Source organism: Triturus cristatus, chromosome 4_1 (assembly GCF_964204655.1).
Source record: "Triturus cristatus chromosome 4_1, aTriCri1.1, whole genome shotgun sequence".
Lineage (NCBI taxonomy): Eukaryota > Metazoa > Chordata > Amphibia > Caudata > Salamandridae > Triturus > Triturus cristatus.
The window spans coordinates 705,881,318-705,897,657 of NC_140585.1; positions in this window are offsets into that span (position 1 = coordinate 705,881,318).

A 16,340-nucleotide genomic window follows, 5' to 3' on the forward strand; every position below is an offset into this window, starting at 1 on the left:
GGTGGCAGGGACAGGTTACAGTCATCTGACAATGCTAGGCAGGTGGGAGGGGAGTGGCAGCTCAACAGAACACTCAGAGTAGATAGGAGTGGCAGGTCCATGGAACATGGTGGGCAAAAAGGATGGAGCAGGGGCATGCACAAAGACATCGGAGGGCAGGGGAAAGGAGAATAGGGGCAGCAAGCTAAGCACAGAGTTTAAGCAGGAGGTCAATGATGGGGCATAGAATTGGGCAATGGAGGGCAGGAGGAGTGGACTGGTACATCATACTAAATTGAGGGCAGTGGCAGCACATCAGACCATGCATGGCAGGAGGGAGGAGGCTAGTCCATGGATTCACACAACAGAGGATAGGGAGGAGGGGGATGGGGCAGCAAGCTAACTGTTCAGAGAAGGCGGGTATTAGGAACTTTATTGTTTTTAAAACGTGTGTCTGTGCGAACTACTTAAAATATGAACAAGTATGCAGCATAATCTCACTTTTATTCAGGAAGAAGAGGACGTTTGTGACTGTGACTCCGGGCTCACTTGGCAGAAACACCCCCTGACCCTCCACCCCTATCGCAAAATGTAATGCCCGTGAAAAGGGTAGGTGAACACAGTGTTATATAGAACATAGTCCTGAGAGCATGATTGAAAATGAAAACTAGATATAGTGTATGGTATAAACTATGCACCAAAAAGTGTGATATAAGATGAACCGGGCGTGAAATATAATATGCAATACATTGTGCGCAATGACAGATTCATTGGAGAGCGCGAGATAGCACAGGCATTAGCGCGTGCTATGCGATATGCGCCTTGGAGTGTAATATGCACAGGGCAGTGTTGTGTAACCTAACTAGTCTCTAAAGTTGTAATATAAAATATGTGCTGGGGAGTGTAACGTTGCATATGTACTGTGACAAAGATATGGATCCCAGATTGTAATATGTATGGCATAGCACTGTGCGTTATAACATACACATCGAGGAAGGCACGTTAGATGTGGCAATATAACCCGTGCGAAGACAAGTGTGGCATGACATATTCACGGGGTGGTGTTACAGTGCACATGGGCTAGAGAGTGTCATAGCATATGCACTAGCTAGTGGAATACAACACAGAGGTGTGTGGCACTCAGCAGGCAATGGTGGGTGTAACACAGCATTGGGCTCTGCCAGGAGCGCGCTGTGACTCTCAAGTGATGTTCGTCCCCTTTCCAGAGAGTAAAATAAAAAGTATTACACACCCGGCAGTGGATGTGTGTTTTATTAACCGTGAGGGGGGTTTCTTGCATAGTTTTGGTCGAATTTTTGTCGAATCCCCTTTGAATGGCTTGGTGTGCATGTGTATTAAATGTGCCCGTCAATAGCTACCCATGTTTGTATAAATAAACAACAAGGGTGTCTACCGGGATTAGGCACGGTAGGGCATCAGACATGTCAGAGCTTCACTAGTGGTGTAAATACATTCCACGTGGATTCATTGTATGCATAGTCGCCTTTTAATGAATATCACGCAAATCGTCATGGTGATAGGTACGTACGGTTTGTCCAGCATGTCCTAGGTGTGTCTATAAATATATATTTTTTAAAAATAATTAAAAACAGTGGCCGGCCCTGGGGATTGGGGTCAAAACAATATAATTAGGAGACAGGCCCTGGGGGATGGGGTCATCAGGGCCAATAAATTAGAATAAGAAGGGGAACCACACAGCCCCCCTTCTTAAAAAATTAAAATAAATAAAAGACTGGCATCGTGCCGGAGGCCACGCCCCCTCCTTGCAGCACTCTGCAAACGCGCCCCCTGGCGAGTTGTAAGTTGGGGAATTAATTCCTCTTCAATACTGAGGGTCGCTGAGGGCCAACTAGCCCAACAGGCATCTCCAGTATGCGCCAGGGAGCTGCGCTGCAGACAGGTGTTCTGAGGCCAAGCCCCTTTTTACACCTCTCTGCAACGCAGCTCTGTGGCGCTTACTGGAGGTACCTAGTGGTCTAGTTTGACCCTAGGGACCCTTAGGATTCAAGGGGACTTAATCTCTCAACTTAGAACAGCCACAGGGCGAGTTTACACACTGGTGAAGGGAGGGGACGGGGCCTGAGGTGACGTGTGCAAACATGCACTATGGCACGTTTTAAATTGGGGATATCATTTCCCTTCAATACTGAGGGCCCCTGGGGGCTAACTAGCCCACCAAGTGCTTCCAGTAAGCGCCACTGAGCTGCATTGTAGAGAGGTGGTCCAGGCCGTGCCACTTTTTACACCTCTCTGCAACGCAGCTCTGTGGCACTTACTGAAGGTACCTAGTGGGCTAGTTGGACCCTAGGGACCCTCAGGATTCAAATGAACTTAATCTCCCAACTAAAAACGGACACAGGGCGTGTTTACACAGCGGTGAAGGGAGGGGACGGGGCCTGAGTTAACGTGTGCAAAAACGACCTGTGGCCTGTTTTAAGAGGTAGTTTTAATCCCCCTGCCCTATTATATACTAGGGGCTTACAGAGGAGGTCATGCTAATCACAGGGGGACCCCAACGCATAATGTTCCCTAGTGTATGTAGGTGTTTTCACTGTATTCTAAGTGTCTTTTAACATAGCACTGGCTCTAGGACTGGTTAGTCAGACTTAGTTACCACCAGTATCCGTCTGAAAAAGTTGAGGGTACAGGATGATGTTGCAACAAGGCTTCTTTCTGCTCTTCTTTTTGTTCTTTCTGCACGTTATCCTTCTTCCTGCACTTTTCTTCGTCTTTGAGGACTTCTGTGGCTTCTTTCTGCACTTCTTTTTTTTCTTTCTGTGCATTTTTTCTTCTTTCTTCACATGTCCTATCTCTGTAGGCATAGTTATAAATTAGCATTTAAAAAACCTTTGAAATTCACAGAAAAAAACATAGGTTTCAGGCACGTTATAGTTAGAAATTAGCATTTAAAAAACCTCAGAAATTCACTGAAAAAGCCATAGGTTTCAGGGGTGTTATAGTTAGCTGGACTTTTCACTTGTACAAAACCATTGAAATTCCCCCGTTATAGTTAGTTCAGCTAACTATAACTCGCGCGCCCGCAATGCACTGCTGATGACGTCACATATTACATCACTCATGACATGGTCAGTGACATCACTCATGACATCACTGATGACATCTCAAATGACATCAATGATGACATCACTGATGACATCATCCTGGTGATAGAGTGGCAGACCTCCTCTCACCCTAATATAACCTTTGATACACACATTCAAAAATAGAGACTAAAATTTTCAAAACAATGGACATACCAATACCAGTTACAACAACCTCTTCAGTAATTAAAAGATCCACATACACATCCACTCATTCACCAACAGTCCTATACAGTCACTCATACATGTACTCACTCATCATATGTACTCATACACCTATACATCCTGTTACACAATGCCACTCATCCATAGAGTTACTCACACACATAGTCACTCATGCTAATAAAGAATCAAACATACATTTACTTGCATATACAGTTATACACACACCACCACACTTACTTCTACAGAAACTTACACATACTTAGTCTTTTAAACAATCACTTATAGAAACACATACTTATTCATACAGGAACTCTTTCAATCTCTCACTCTCACATATACTCACTTATATACACCAATAGTCACATATACTAGTTTAAAACATATGAAGTTACTCATAAAGACACTATTGAGACAGTCATTCACTCACTAACACACCCATACACACACTCATCCACCCATACAGTCCTGCACACATGCTGTCTTCAACACATACAAACAGTGAGTCACTCATTCATGCACCTATGCACTACGTAATACCCCCCACCGAACCATGCAGACACTCAGACTGATACTCAAAAAACCAACTAATAACCTATATAGACACCCATCTAGCTACTCACCAACCCATGCAGCCACTTATACACAAAGTGAGAGACTAATACAGATATTTACATATTTAAACATTACTCACTAAGCCATGTATTCACTATGATACACTTAATCAGTCAGTTACACAATCAATTTTTCAAAAACAAATCATCCATTTAGACACTTATATACCCATTTATTCTTCCATCGACCTTGAGATATACATATATAAAACATATTTAATTTTCAGAAAAACACACATTCACTGGATGATGTCATCAGTGATGTCATCAGTGATGTCATTTGAGATGTCATCAGTGATGTCATGAGTGATGTCACTGACCATGTCATGAGTGATGTAATATGTGACGTCATCAGCAGTGCATTGCGGGCGCGCGAGTTATAGTTAGCTGAACTAACTATAACGGGGGAATTTCAATGGTTTTGTACAAGTGAAAAGTCCAGCTAACTATAACACCCCTGAAACCTATGGTTTTGTCAGTGAATATATATATATATGTATATAAATATGGTCTCCAGTAGAGAGTTTCCATAGGACAATGTGTTTTTTGTTTTTCTAACACCTGTCGCACTGTTTGCCGAATCTTCACAACATTTTCAAAACTAGTTTGCAACTTACTTATGCTGCTGTCTGGAAAGTTTCAGGGTGATCCATCAAGCAGGGGCCATGAAAACACGTGTTTATTTTTCTCCGTGTAATTTCCCATAGGGATTTTATACACGATTACAGCCTGAACTGCTAAACAGAATTACACCACATTTGGCAGAGAAGTAGATCTTGGTCAGGAAAGATCTCTTTTTGAAATTGGGTGTAAATACGTTCAGCAGTTTTGGAGTTATTAAAGAAAAAAGATTTTTGCATATCTGGGGACTCCAATGCTCCACGGATCAAACAGATCTCATGATGAGATCTGATTGGCTGCCGCCACTTTAACCATGAAGTGGTGGCAGCAATCTTGGGACACGAGACTCAGCTCAAGTCCCAGAAAATTGCAAAAATAAACCAGAAGGGGGCAGGGCCCACAGCGCAACTGGGACAATTTTGTTTTCTTTTTTTTAATATTACCTAAAATTTGCATAAGATCAATGAATCTGTGGAAAAAATATATTAAAAAACAAGCACAGACTCTTGCACTTGTTTTGGTTTTGCCCCCTGAGTAGGACAGGTCCCCAGCGGGGAATTATAAATATAATTAGGGGGAGGGAGGACGTGTGGCCCCACTCTCCAGGCTGATTTCGGCACTGAGGACCCTCATCCTCCAGAGTCCAGCCTTTAAAATTAAGTGCGAGTGAGTTAGGTGGCCCCCCTCCTGGCATGATTTAGGTCCCAGGGACCCCATCCCTGCCTGGCCATGGTGGTAAAAGGGGGAATGGGCACGTAGCCCCCTTCCCCAGGCCAATTTTGGCCCTGACGACAAGATGTTTTAGTAATGGAGAAGGAGGCCAAGGTCCCCCCCAGGCCGAAGTTGACCCCAAGGATCCCATCTTTCTCGGCCCAGCCACACTTTCAAAAAAGGAGGACCCCATTCTGCTGGGCTGAAGGCAGTGCTCAGAGGTTGGTTGGAATAAAATACGGCAATTAAATATTACTTTACATTAAAAAAACGTAGAAATTCAACCAAGGTTACAGTGACGTTATAGGTAGGTTCAGGATTACACAGACAAAAGCATAGAAATTCAGTAGTTATATTTAAAGTTCTCTCAATTAACTATAAATCGTGCCCTAAGGTAACTATAATTTGCCCCCGCCATGCACTGCTAATTACCCCACATATTACATCACTCATTACATCTTCTATGACATCATTGATTATACTACTGCAACATTTGCTGAGAAAACTGTGCATGGCGGGGACAAAAGTTATAGTTACCTTAGGGCACGAGCTAAAGTTACTAAGGTGTTGTGTGTAAAATCTGAACTTAACAATAACGAATTGACCCAGCTCACAGCTGTACCCTCACCCTGGTGTGTCATGCCGCAAGTGACACTTCCAGGGGTCCCACCATCTGATTTGGTTGGTCCAACATTGTTGGTGGTGAATCATGTATATGTCAAGATGACCACCATCTTTGGACAGTAGATTCTCTGATAGACAGCCTAGTGATGGAGGTTCAGGCCAAGCACACCAACTGCATCCACTGGAGCAGTCCATATTCAGTCACCCGTAGCCCTTGCAGCTGCATTGAGCTTGTGGGCGACCCCATGTGATCCCAAAATGCAGTCTCTTATTGCCTTTCTCATCTCACACTTGAGATGTGATGCTACTTACTGGGCTATCTCTTTTGTATCAGGATTACTATTGGTCTGATTTTAAGGCGGATATTAGAAATGGTATTCCTGGTAGGCTGAGGTATGGACCCAGGCAGGCAGGAACCACCGCTCTATTCAGGGTAAGTAATATACACACTAAAAACATACCTGTGCTCACCCTCTGGTAGATCAGCACAGAGCAGTCAGGCTAAACAAAACAGTCAATGTGTAACACACAGTAACACAATGAATACACCACAAACTCCACACAGGTTTATAAAAAAAAAAAAGAGCATTACATTATAATCAAAACAAGACCAAAATGACAAAAATTCAATGTACAAAATTTAAGAGATTGGAAAAAATGCAATAAGCGCTTAGAAGCAAATAGCGCTTAAAAGGTTACTTTAGCTCATACCAGATTGGTGTAAAGTCAAAGTTTGGGCCAACCGTGATGGAATGCTGGTCAGCTACTGGACCCATGCTGGCCTTGGTGAACAAAGTACCTTTCCTGGTCGCAAACAGCAAGATGTGTAGATGTCGAGGCCCACAGGTAGAGGATGCATCAATCTCCAAGCAGTGAAGGTGATGCATCAGTTTCAAAGATGGATGCCGGAATCGAGAGGCGTCGAGCAATGCGACGGTTTCTGCTACACAGTCGAGGGGATGTCTCGATCTCACCTAGCTGCAGCAGTGGGAATACGCTGTCCTATATGTCAATCTCTTGTGGCAAAAAACTTGGACTAAGCCGACAATTTCACACATGCAACCGGGCCGATGTGCTGGTTCTACTACACGCAGACAGGAGATGAGTTGAAGTCTGTGTTACTAGTATCTGGGCCACTTCCAGTGAACCAAGCACAGGTGCGGGGATAGACTTTGATATCCCTGAGCCTCAAGCAACAGGAGGCAAGCCAAAAAGCCCTTGGTGGTCAATTGGAGTAAAGGCAAAGTCCAGCTCTCCTTCAGCAGAGGCAGGGAACAGCAGACAGCAGCACAATGCAAGAGAAAAGGAGGCCTTCCAGATCAGCAGCAGGGCAGTTCTTCTGGCAGAGATTCAGTTACAAGTCCATTAGTGTCTGATTTTAGAGAGTCTGAGACTCATTACTTATACCTCAAAGTGCCTTTGATGTATGGGGTGACTTCAAAGCAGCTCTCTGAAGTGCACAAGTATCCCATTTAACCCAGTTCTGTCTGCCAGGCTATCTGTAGCCCGTAATCAGTCCATTTTGTGGGGACAGGACACTGCCTATTCAAGTGAAGTGTTAGCATCTCCCTTCCAGCCTGCCCATGCAAGGCCATCAGAATGCAGATGTGTATAGATGGTTCCTCAGACTAACCTATCCTTCCTATGCTGTGGCTGTCTAGAAGGAATGCACAAAGTGTAGCTGTCACCCACCCCAGACATGTACTGGACACAGGCTATCAGGCACACAGAGCTGCAAGTGCAGAGAAATGTCCACTCCCTAAAAGTGCCATTTCTAAAACAGTAATGTTAAATCCAACTTCACCAGTGAAGAGGAGTTATCATTACCATTCCAAACATATGAAACATGAAAAATTACAGCTTAAAAGTGTATTAAGGAATTCCCAATGGTAGCGTATGAGAGGAGTAGACCTCACAGTAGTGAAAAACAAAATAGGCTGGATGTAACTACCAGTACACAAGAAACATAAAGAAACATGTCCTACCTTTTACTTCATAGCACCCTGCCCTTAGCAAATAGTTTTAAATAATAAGTCAAAGTGGCAGAAAACTGCACAAACAGGCGCTGCAGTGGCAGGCCTGAGACAGGTTTGAAAGGCTAATTCTGTGAGTTGCACAATCAGTTTCACTGCCCACTAGTAGCATTTGAAGTACAGGCCCTGGATATATGGTATACCTCTTTATAAGGGGCTTTTCAGTACAACAAATAAACCAATCAGGTATACACCAGTGTCTTCATATTTGGGGGAGAAGCACATGCAATTTAGCACTGATTAGCAGTGGTAAAGTGCTTAGAGTCCTAAGGCCAACAAAAAGTATCAGCAAAAATAGGAGGTAAAAGGCAAAAAGTCTGGGGAAAGACCATCCTAAGGATGGCAGGTCTAAAAGTAAGATTTAGACCCCATGGAATCTCAGTCTATTGTGTTTGCTTTCAGTACATATATCACCAGAAGCTAAGAAGAGGCTAGACTTAGAACATAGTAAAGGTTTGGTGTCTTTGTGTAATTTCTTTGTAGGTCTCCTTCCCCACAGTACCCTTCCAAATTTCTCTTCACCGTGTCTAGCAACTCTGATACTCTGTGAAATTCCAACCAGCGTTGAAGCTGCTGGAAGGTGGGATTCTGGAAGGTATTGCTCCCGAGGATCACCTGTTGTTATGTTAAAGTTGCTTATTAAACACAATGCATCACCCTGATTAGGGTCTCTCACCGCTATTGCAGCTCTATAGGTCATGTGGCCAGAATATTAAAATAAATACATGAATCTAGTGGAGATAAAAATGTAATGTTTTAGAGATGTTGTAAACTGTTTAAAATCAGTACATGCACGTAAATATGGCAGAAGCTGATTCCAGTGTTGGGGGGCCAAGAATGAAAATGAGTAGCCCCCATACCTGGTTGTACGGATCCACCGAGGATGTACCAGACATTTCCCGCTGGATCTAAAGCTCAGAGTGGGGGCATACAACTGCATTTGGCCATGCAGATAAAGAGGCCCACTTCCATGCAAGGATTTATGTACCAGACAAAGAAGTTTAAACAAGGAACAATTTTTTATGGGCTGACAATGAAGAATTCTGAGAATGGGTTTTGAGGTCGATCAAGGTGGGAGATGACAAATTAAACGTGTCACAGTATTTTGAAGCACCTGGAATTTGGAGAACAGATCTTCATTCATGTCGACCATTAGTCCAGAGATCTGACTATGAAATCCTGAACTAGGGATATTCTTGACTGAAGCGGTAGACACTGGTATCCTGAGGAGTTGGATAATTCCCAAGCAGGAACCCTAAATGGTATTAATATGTTCTCTCATTGAGAGGCTTTCATCTACCATGATTCCCAGATGTTTCACTGCTGCTTTCGGCAGGGGAACTTAACCCAAACCCTGGGGCCACCAATCCTCAGACCACAAAGAATTGGCCTTCCCAAACAGCACAAACTCTGTTTTACCCATATTTAGTTGAAGATAGTTGAGCTGCTTCCAAGAGTCGATCATTTTCATACAATCACGGAATCTTTCCTTAGTAGAGTCTGTGTTAGGTCCCATTGTGATTACAAGTTGAGTGTCATCTGCATATGAGATGATATCGAAACTGAAGTATTTTATCACTTGTGCCAGTGGGGCAAAACAGATATTAAAAAAGCAGGGCTTAAAGAGAATCCCTGTGGCACCCCACTTATCAAGGCTATGGTTCGAGAGCAGAAGGACTTTAACTGCACCATATGGGTGCGCTCATTCAGAAAATTCTTCAACCACCCCCAGGGTTTTCCATTAACACCTGTCTCCCCAGTCTTTGGATTAAAGCTGGTCGTAACATATACACATATAAACACACATATATATCACCCAGTGGTGGTCAGCACTGCGTAGTTATGATTAGGAGAGCATTTCCATAGGAAATGCATTTTTTTGTTTGCGTATATCTTTTGGTGCAGTTTGACGAATCTTCAAAAAACTTTAAAAAACAGAAAAAAAATTTCACCTCAGGAGAATTAGTCATGCGGGCCAAAGGAAAATGGGGTGGTTCTCAAAATCTGTTTTCCCCAATCATTTTTCCATAGGAAATTGAGGCACAGCAACAGCCCAACCCACTGAACTGATTTACACTAAATCGCGGCGAAAGCTAGATCTTGGTCCGGAAAGAGTACTTTTTGTGATTTGCTGTAAATCTTTTCAGTAGTTTTTGAGATATTGATGCTAAAAAACCTTGCATAGTTCATGTGGCCGACGCTTTGCGGACCTGAGAGTTCTCCTGCTGAGATCTGATTGGCTGCCACCACATCAACAACAATGTGGTGTAATTCATGTTAGGACCTGGGACTCAGCCCTGAGACCTAAGAAAAGCAAAGTAAAAAAAAAACACAGAGGACAGGGGAGGAATACCTTGATCCATTAGGCCTGGTGGTACGGTCCCAAAGGTACCCCACCTAAAGCCCCAAACGTTTTTTTATTTTGGTGCAAAAAGGTGCAGAGAATCAGCAAATCCACAGCAAAGTTTTTAAAAAAACAGCATGGGCTCCTGGGCTGGTAAAAAAGAATACCTCCCAGGGAGGGTCAACGCCCGGGGGTGATGCATTTATTTTACTTACGGGGAAGGGTGAGTTGCCACTCTCCCTAAGCCCAAAGTGGCACCAGGGACCCGAAACCCTGGGCCTCAGGTGCTTCTGGGTCGGTGCCCAGGTGCGTTCCTGCGAGCAGGGAAGGCATGCCTGCAGCCACTAAGCGGGAGCTTTAAAAATGCTTCTGCTGGATGGGAACAGACATGTGCCTTCACTGTTGCAGGCAGGGAAACCACTGTGTCCTGGGGGTGGGCTCTCCGGAACATGGTAATTGATCTGGCGCCAGGGGAAGGGTCCCCGGAGCCTTTACAGATTCAGGGAGGGTGGTTGCATACCCACATTCATTTCAATTTAAGATGGCCCTGAAGGATGGGGTCCTTGGGGCCGATTAACGCTCGGGGAGGTGGGCCATGCATCCCCTTCCCTTTTTAGGTCTCGCCTAGGCAGCGCGCATGCACTGTCTCTCTGAGACATCCAGCAATCCGTATCAGTGGTGAAACTCCCTATTGCCTTTTTATTGGCTTGGTCGCTTGTCAGCTTAAATATTTTGCTTTTGACCGGTTAATCTGTCTTTTAGTTCTTCCTTTATTTGTTTGGAATGCCTATGCCGCACTGCCTAACGACTGTAAACCTGCCACTAGTGTGCTGAAGTATTTGTCTTGGAACTATTTTTCGTTTTTGGTGTCCCTTCTGTGCACGATGAGTTTTAATGTTTTCTTTTGTGTTGAGATGATTTTAGCACTGATTAGCATTATGCCCCCACATGCTTTCCACAATCAGTTTAAAGGAAACAGGCCCCCGGTACTTCAAATCCCTTCAGTGCAGGTACGGATTGTTGTTGTCACCAGGAGAGGGGGGCCCCGTTAGCACAGAAGTTGCGAGATGGTTCCTTCATGTTGGTGACCTGTGAGCTTTTAGTATTGAATTTGTAATAAATAATGTTCTGTGAATCTAATTAGGCGTCAGCTTTACTGAGCACATTTTGTTTTATTTCGTATCACTAGTGTGGTGAAGTATTTGGCTTTGAATTTATTTTTGTTTTTGGTGATGGCATCTTTCTTAATTTGCTCGTGCATGTAATTTTTTTTGGGGTTGACCATTGAGTTTTATTGTTTGCATTTGTGTTACGATGATTTTAGCACTGATTAGAATTATGCCCCCAGATGCTCTCCACAAACAGATTAAGGGAAACAGGTCCCCGGTATAGGAAATCGAGGCAGCTCCTTCGTGTTGGTGACTTATGAGCTTTTAGTGTTGAATTTGTAACAAATAATGTTACAGGAATCTTATCATACGGAAAAAATCCTTAAAATTCACAGCGCTCTACCCTTCTAAACAAAATGCAGTGTGTGCCAGCCAGAATGCTATAATAAAAGTAAAGCAAACATGTGAACAGTTTCTGCGCTTCATGTTTTAATTTTTCTCTGCCAATCAGCATGCAGTAATAACAGAACAATGCCTAGGCACACACGTCTGCAATTTAATTCTGTGATGTTGGTGTTCTACTCGACCTGCAGTAACCAGGCAATGCGTGATATTCTGCTCTTCACACGGCCCCTTGTACCGGTCATTAGACAGTAATCTTGGTAGACTGCAAACGCGATATATCCACGTTTTGTACCACATGTTCATTTTGTGTATCAGTCAGCATGCAGTCACTGCGAAAGGGATGTAGCATAGTGGTAAGCGCTACTGACTTTGAACCGGGACAACATCCTGGCTTCTGCTCAAAGTCGTGTGATTCTGTACCACTCAGCACCACCTAAACACCAGCACAACACCAAAGTATCACATAGAACAACATCAGCATCACTCCCACACAAATCAGTATCAATAAACAGCACCACAGCATCACTCCGCAATACCTCAACATCACTAAACACCACCTCAGCATCACTCTGCAACACATCGGCACCAGCACAGCAGCAAATAAACACCAACACAGCACAACATAAGCACCAACACAGCACAACATCATCAATGCACCACTAACAGTGCAGCACCAGAAAGGCAAAAGCACAGCGCCACCTCAGCTCCAGTGCACCAACACCTCAACATCAACACAGCACAGTACAACACAGCACCATCTCAGCATCAGCCCAGCTCCACCCAGCATCAAAGCACCAACACCAACGCAGCCAAAATTCAAAAGCAAATCAGGACCAACACAAAACCACTTCAGCAACAGTGCTGCACCACATCAGCATCAGCGCTGAGCCACATCAACATCACTACAACACCAGCAGTGCAGCCCCACATCAACACCAGCACAGCCATACCACATCAGCAATTCAGCACAAACAAAGCTCAACTTCAACATATGTGATGCACTACATCAGCATAAACTAAAACAACATCAACACAAAGCCAGCTCAACATTACAAAGCAACACAGCAGCACAGCAGCCACACTGCTCTACAACATAGCTTAAAACAAAGGCCAAACCAAAACATCTGGCTAATCACTTATAAGGTCCCAAAGGCGAGACCTATTGGCTATGCCAGTGCTTGTTAATAATGTTGTCTTGGGGGATGGGGACCCTCAGGCCTGTGGAGGGTAAGGGGGTGTTGTGTGACCCCTCCCCTTTTTAATGACTATGGCCCCAGGGATGGGTTCTTGGGGCTTTTCAGGCTTGGGTCCCCCTCCCCTGTAATTTAAAATCAGCACTGGGTGATGGGGTTCCTTAGGCCTCACTGAGGCCCAGGGAGGGTGTGGGGGCATGGGCTCCCCTCTCCTATTTTGTTAAATGTCGGCCTGCCTCCCCAAAAATATGATATTAGTGACCCCTGCCCTGGGCACTTTCTTTTGTTTTTTGTTTTGAAGAAAAGTTCTAATGTCATGTATTCTCGAACCCAACCGTCCAGATATTCAAATATTTTATACCTTAATATTTCTAAAACTACTGAACATTCTATGCACAAACTAGGCACAAAAGGGCCCTTTTTTGGAAGTTTTGCGAATATATACAGGAAGGCGCGCTCACATGATTGGTAGTAGTTAAATCTTTTATTTAGCATTTTCTTCGGACATCGCACCTGACGCGTTTCAGTCTCAGCGACCTTTCTCAAAGGTTATAGTCCGGCATTTCCCATCGTTGCAAAACCTTTCCGTCTCACCAGGTTGCTGATTTTGTACTGTTGGTCCCCATTGGACCTCCTCGGTGGTGTTACTTTCACTGCATTGTGGGACTTGTGGTTTGCACATTTCCAACCCTCCAGTGGGTGAGTGCCTGGTCTACAGATGTCCGTTTAATTATTATTTTCCTGCTATTTTTGCAATCATGTTCCCTCGCAAGCCCACTTTGAAGGCTGCGTGAAATCCTACCTCGGCTGGTCCGAGGTGGCAGCCAATACCCCTGTGTGTCTTCCGACTGCAAACAAACTTGGTCCATGGCGGGGCATTATGGCGCTCTTGTCGGGTGGTGCGTCCTTTTCGGCGGGACCGAGCCGATATTAATGTCCACAAACTCCTTCACCCATGAAGGAAGGCACGCTCACATGATTGGTAGTAGTTAAATCTTTTATTTAGCATTTTCTTCGGACATCGCACCTGACACGTTTCAGTCTCAGCGACCTTTCTCAAAGGTTATAGTCCGGCACTACCATCGTTGCAAAACCTTTCCGTCTCACCAGGATGCTGATTTTGTACTGTTGGTCTCCATTGGACCTCCTCGGTGGTGTTACTTTCACTGCATTGTGGGACTTGTGGTTTGCACATTTCCAACCCTCCAGTGGGTGAGTGCCTGGTTTACAGATGTCCGTTTAATTATTATTTTCCTGCTATTTTTGCAATCATGTTCCCTCGCAAGCCCACTTTGAAGGCTGCGTGGACACCTACCTCGGCTGGTCCGAGGTGGCAGCCAATACCCCTGTGTGTCTTCCGACTGCAAACAAACTTGGTCCATGGCGGGGCATTATGGCGCTCTTGTCGGGTGGTGCATCCTTTTCGGCGGGACTGAGCCGATATTAATGTCCACAAACTCCTTCACCCACGAAGGAAGGCGCGCTCACATGATTGGTAGTAGTTAAATCTTTTATTTAGCATTTTCTTCGGACATCGCACCTGACGCGTTTCAGTCTCAGCGACCTTTCTCAAAGGTTATAGTCCGGCATTACCATTGTTGCAAAACCTTTCCGTCTCACCAGGTTGCTGATTTTGTACTGTTGGTCCCCATTGGACCTCCTCGTGGTGTTACTTTCACTGCATTGTGGGACTTGTGATTTGCACATTTCCAACCCTCCAGTGGGTGAGTGCCTGGTCTACAGATGTCAGTTTAATTATTATTTTCCTGCTATTTTTGCAATCATGTTCCCTCGCAAGCCCACTTTGAAGGCTGCGTGGACCCCTACCTCGGCTGGTCCGAGGTGGCAGCCAGTACCCCTGTGTGTCTTCCGACTGCAAACAAACTTGGTCCATGGCGGGGCATTATGGCGCTCTTGTCGGGTGGTGCGTCCTTTTCAGCAGGACCGAGCCGATATTAATGTCCACAAACTCCTTCACCCATGAAGGAAGGCGCGCTCACATGATTGGTAGTAGTTAAATCTTTTATTTAGCATTTTCTTCGGACATCGCACCTGACGCGTTTCAGTCTCAGCGACCTTTCTCAAAGGTTATAGTCCGGCATTACCATCGTTGCAAAACCTTTCCGTCTCACCAGGTTGCTGATTTTGTACTGTTGGTCCCCATTGGACCTCCTCGGTGGTGTTACTTTCACTGCATTGTGGGACTTGTGGTTTGCCCATTTCCAACCCTCCAGTGGGGGAGTGCCTGGTCTACAGATGTCCGTTTAATTATTATTTTCCTGCTATTTTTGCAATCATGTTCCCTCGCAAGCCCACTTTGAAGGCTGCGTGGACCCCTACCTCGGCTGGTCCGAGGTGGCAGCCAATACCCCTGAGTGTCTTCCGAGCCGATATTAATGTCCACAAACTCCTTCACCCACGAAGGAAGGCGCGCTCACATGATTGGTAGTAGTTAAATCTTTTATTTAGCATTTTCTTCGGACATCGCACCTGACGCGTTTTAGTCTCAGCGACCTATATATATATATTCACTGAAAAATCCATAGGTTTTAGGGAAAGTTATACTTAGTTGGACATTTCACTCATACAAAAGCAGAGAAATTCCCCGTTATAATTAGTTGAGCTAACTATAACTTGCGCTCCCGCAATGCACTGCTGATGACGTCACATATTACATTACTCATGACATGGTCAGTAACATCAATGTCCAACTAACTATAACTTTCCCTAAAACCTATGTTCTTTTCAGTGAATTTCGAAGGTTATTTAAATGCTAATTTCTAACTATAACGTGCCTGAAACCTATGGTTTTTTTGGGTGAATTTCAAAGGTTTTTTAAATGCTGGTTTCTAACTATGCCTACAGAGGTAGGACATGTGAAGAAAGAATGCACAGAAAGAAGCAAAAGAAATGCAGAAAGAAGCAACAGAAGTCCACAAAAACGAAGAAAAGAGCAGGAAGAAACAAGACATGTGCAGAAAGAACCAACAGAGGCCTTGTTGCAAAATCATCCTGTGCCCACAACTTCTTCAGATGGGTACTGGTGGTAACTGACTCTGACTAACCAGGAGTGGAGCCAGTGCTATGCTAAAAGACACTTAGAATACAGTGAAAACACCTACATACACTAGGGAACACTATGCATTGGGGTACCCCTGTAATAAGCATGACCTCCTCTGTAAGGCCCTAGTACATAATAGGGCAGGGGGATTAAAACTATCTCTAAGTCAGAGTTGCAGAAATATGCTACTTTAATTAGTGGTCGCATTTGCTGAGTGGTGGAGAAAGCGTGCTGGGCGTCCAACCAAAGCTCAGAAATTCCGCTACGTAGGACTTACAGGAGGTACCAAGAGGGATTCTTGGCCCCCAAACTCCCTCAGGACTAAATTGGACTTCATCCCCTATCCCGTAGTCTGCCATGAG